We start from the raw sequence: 5,277 nt of genomic DNA, 5'->3' as shown, positions 1-5,277 counted from the left end.
GCGATTTTATGGCTCCCATAGTTCTTCTTATATTTAGCCTTTAACAAAATGTCTCTTTGTGAAACATTAATACAAAAGAAATCCTTATTTTGTAGGGTTTTATTACAAAAAGTGGCCATAAAGTGAATAAAGAAAATTTGTTGTTTAGTTGTTAGTTTTTCTCTTTAAAAACCTTTAACTAGTTTAACAGTGAATATTCTTTAATTTCTTATACAATCTATCAAAATCTGACATGTTTAAACATGACTTCTACTCCCCCCCCCAAATATTATTTAATACTTTAACTTTGTATGTGTGTAGTTTCCTTTAGTTAATTTAAATACTCTCTTGAACTTTCTGCTAAATTAATTTATATTATTACGGAAATTGTCTTTGGCTATTGTATGTTTATTTGTTGTGTGTCTGTATCTTAAATTGTGTTTAATTTTTCCTTTTTTGTTTTTGCAAATTACTTGGGCTACTTGGTTTTAGATGTTGTTTACATAATACACGTAGTTTTTGTTTCCGTTTCCTTGTACTAGCTGCCATCGTTAATTAGCTGTTTATAATGAAAATAATGACACAATTTTCTTTTCTATTTTTTTTTTTTTTAACAAAATGTTGATGACATATTATGACACAACAATATAATGAATTATGACACAAAGTATATAGTTAAAAGAAAAGTTTGTTGATGAGCATGTGAATGGAGAAAATTACTTATAATGGAAAAGTTAGTTGTTGTGGTGTGTGTGGAGAGAAATGGAAGAGTTTGTTAAACTACTATTAAGGAAAGAAGATGTAGTTTGTGTGGGATTTAATAAAAGGTTTATAAAAACGATTTTCACTTAAAATTAAAGAAATTTGGTAGAATATATAAGTGATCACAGATTTTCATTATTTTGGCCCTAGCACCTCTAGTTAAGCCAGAAATTGGACTTTTATGTTTTTACTCAAAAAATCGAATTTTGGTAGGAAATATAAGTGATCACAGGTTTTCATTCTTTTGGCTCTAAATCCTCTAGTTTAGCCAGAAAAAGGATTTTTACTCGAAAAATCGAGTTTTGGTAAAAAACATAAGAGATTACGTTTATTCAGCCTTTTGGTCCTAGCTCCTCCAGTTTAGCCAGAAAATGGACATTTATGTTTTTACTCAAAAAATTTATTTTTGGTAGAAAATATAAATGATCACAGATTTTCATCCTTTTGGCTTTAGCTCCTTTAGTTTAGCCAGAAAATAGACTTTTGTGTTTTTACATAAAAAAATAGATTTTTGGTAGGAAAATTAAGTGATTAATTATTTTTATTAGTTTCGCCGTAGCTACTCCAGTTTAGCCAGAAATTGGACTTTCATGTTTTCTCTCAAAAGATCACATTTTGGTGGCAAATATAAGTGATCACAGATTTTCATTCTTTTGGCCCTAGCTCCTCTAGTTTAGTCAGAAAATGGAGTTATATGTTTTGACTCAAACAATGGAATTTGGTTTTTTTTTTGGACAAAGTCTTCGAAGGATTTAACAGGAATTTCTAATGAAAATTTCTACACCACTTTAGTGGGGAGGGTATATTGGGTTTGTGCTGATGTTTGTAACGCACAATAATATTGATCTTAAAGTATACCAATCGGCTCAGAATCATTTTCTGAGGACGGACATAGCTAAATATGTCCGTCCGTCTGTCTGTCTGTCTGTTCTTCTGTCCGTCCATGTAAACCTTGTAATCAAACTACAGGCCTCAATTTTGAATTGAATGAAATTTGGTACATAATCTTCTATTGTCCCAGGGACGATCCCTATTGAAAATGGTTAAGATCGGTCAATTATTTCACCTAGGCCCCATACAACTGTACTACCGAATAGAGCTTGTAAACATTGCAATCAAACTGCAGGTCGCTATTTTGGAGGTAATTCAATGAAATTTGGCACATAATCTCCTATAATATCGTAGACGAAGTCTATTGAAAATGATTAACATCGGTCCATTATTTCACCTAGCCCCCATAGGTTAGGTTAGGTTTGCAGGCTGTTCATTGCAGTTCACATTAGGGGCACACTTGGGTCCATGTTATGATCCCTTTGTGGTACCTGAAAAGAGAAAGAAAACGGTCGGCGTATTATTACACTTCGACCCATCTACTCTGGTTTCCTATCCAAACCATTTTGTCGCACGAATAAAGGAGTTTATCCTTCGGATGTCAGCCTCAGATAGGTCCGTTAAATCGTGCATGACATTTGCTCTTAGCAGATTCGATCTATGCTCCGCTAGGGCAGGACACTGACAGAGGAAGTGAACAGTACTCTCCTCTTCCTCTTTGTCTTGACAGCTCCTGCAGAAGTCATTACAAGGAAGGTCTAGTCTTCTAGCATGGAGCCCAAAAGGCCAGTGGCCAGTCACCACTGCAATCAAGTTTCGAAGATTTGCTCTCGGAAACTGAATTAGGACTCGTGATCTTCGTGGATCATAAGACGGCCACAAGATCCTAGCCAGTCTACAGGTAGCCTCAGTCGACCCTAGCCCCCATACAACTGAACCCCCGTATAGGGCTTTTAAGTTCATAAATATGTTTAATATACTCGTATCTCGACAAAAAGCTGCAAAACCAAGTTCTATACTAGTCTTGATGACCATAATGAACTTTATAATTATAGGGTCTCATTTGACCTTAGCCCCTCTAAAAAGCCCCCACTATAACTTCTTAATTGTTTAGGGTTAAAATTGTAAATAAAGAATTTGGTTTTAAAGAAAAATAATAAAAAAATGCTTAAAGAGTTTGAACTGTTATTTATTTGCTTACATTACACATGCATTTAACGGAATATGTATATAAGTTTGGGACTTTATTTAGGCTACAAATATATAAGTATATTTTTTACGATATTTTAGATTTATTAGAGTTTTTTTAATCAATTTAATTAAATTTTAATAAACAAATATAATATTTTTAAATTCTATTAAATAAATTTATTTTTAAATAATTTTTTTCCTATATTTCATACAAAATTCACAATACTAAATCCTTTTAAGCCCAAAATAAAGAGATTACCAACATTTTGATCCGACAAAACAGCATAATATCCAAATATAATTTTCGAAAACACCCTTAGGTTACAAAAAGCTAAACTACAATATTTATGAAGGCAACCCACTAACAAGCATTTGAAATGAAAACAATATACACACATGTGAAAACATAAAAAGCCTAAAAATATGCTATTTATTTTGTTTGCCTTTATATCTATTAAAGTTGTATGAATTCCAACAATAACAACAGAAATAAAAACAGCAGCAGGAAACCAACTTAAAACTTTAGTGAAAAAAACCTCATATATATTTGTTGTTGTAATATATGTGTGTTCAACTGTTGACGTGTATATGTGTGTTGTTATAAAAAAAGCAAACAAAAAACTATATTTGCCAATTATTGCGGTTCAGTGATCCAAGATAAAAACGAAAAAAAGAAAGAAAGCGAATATTTTCAACAAATACATATTTTATTAATTTTAGCAACAGAGCATAAAATCAAGATAATTTTGTTAATATTTATGCGAAAATTTATGCAATAGTTTATTAGTAAATAAATTGCATTATATATGTTAAATAAGTAAGAGACTTCTTAAGGCGTTCGACTTCTTTTGGAATCTTCAAAAGAAATCAAATGATTAACATAATATAATGATAACATCCAAAAAAAGAAAATAAGACAAAAAAATATTTTTTCAAAGGATAATTATGTTACAGACAAAATTGCGTGTTATAGATCAGTCTTTAGTAAATATGCTATAGAGCAGTCTTTAGTCAATAGACTATAGAGCAGTCAAAAGCCAATATATAGTCAATAAAATATGGAGCAATCTATAGTCAAAAGACTGGAGAGAAGTCTATAGTCAATAGATTTTAGAGCAATCTATATTCAATAGACTATAGAGCAATCTATAGTCAATAGACTATAGAAAAGTCTATAGTCAATAGACTATAAAGAAGTCTATAGTCAATAGACTATAGAGAAGTCTATACTCAAGACTATAGAGCAGTAGACAGTCCAGATTATAGAGAAGTATAAAATCCAGACTATAGAGCAGTATATATTCCAGACTATAGAATAGTCTACAGTCAAGACTATAGAATAGTCTACAGTCAAGACTATAGAACATCCTATAGTCAAGGCTTTAGGACACCCTATAGTTAAGACTATAGATCAGTCTATAGTCAAGACTATAGATCAGTTTTAGTCAAGACTATAGATTAGTGTATAGACAAAACTATAGATTAGTCTATAGACAAGACTATAAATTACTCTATAGTCAAGACTGTAGATTAGTCTATAGTCAAGACTATAGATTAGTCTAAAGTCAAGACTATAGATTAGTCTATAGTCAAGACTATAGATTACTCTATAGTCAATACTATAGATTAGTCTGTAGTCAATACCATAAATTAGACTACAGTCAGGACTATAGATTAGTCTATAGTCAAGACTATAGATTAGTCTATAGTCAAGACTGTAGATTAGTGTATAGACAAGACTATAGATTAGTCTATAGACAAGACTATAGATTAGTCTACAGTCAAGAATGTAGATTAGTCTATAGTCAAGACTATAGATTAATCTATAGTCAAGACAATAGAGTAGTCTATAGTCAATACTATAGATTAGTCTGTAGTCAATACCATAAATAAGACTATAGTCAGGACTATAGGTTAGTCTATAGTCAAGACTATAGATTAGTCTATAGTCAAGACTATAGATTAGTCTATAGTCAAGACTATAGATTAGTCTATAGTCAAGACTATAGATTAGTCAATAGTCAAGACTATAGATTAATCTATAGTCAAGACTATAGATTAATCTATAGTCAAGACTATGGATTAGTCTATAGTCAAGACTATAGATTAGTCTATAGTCAACACTATAGATTAGTCTATAGTCAAGACTATAGATTAGTTTATAGTCAAGACTATAGAATAGTCTATAGTCAAGACTATAGATTAGTCTATAGTCAAGACTATAGATTAGTCTATAGTAAAGACTGTAGATTAGTCTATAGTCAAGACTATAGATTAGTCTATAGTCAAGACTATAGATTAGTCTATATTCAAGACTATAGATTAGTCTATAATCAAGACTATAGATTAGTCTATAGTCAAGACTATGGATTAGTCTATAGTCAAGACTATAGATTAGTTTATAGTCAAGACTATAGATTAGTCTATAGTCAAGACTATTGATTAGTCTATAGTCAAGACTATTGATTAGTCTATAGTCAAGACTATAGATCGGTCTATAGTCCAGACTATAGA

The sequence above is a fragment of the Lucilia cuprina genome, chromosome 2 (genome assembly GCF_022045245.1).
Source record: "Lucilia cuprina isolate Lc7/37 chromosome 2, ASM2204524v1, whole genome shotgun sequence".
Lineage (NCBI taxonomy): Eukaryota > Metazoa > Arthropoda > Insecta > Diptera > Calliphoridae > Lucilia > Lucilia cuprina.
Note: the sequence above shows the minus strand (reverse complement) of the source record.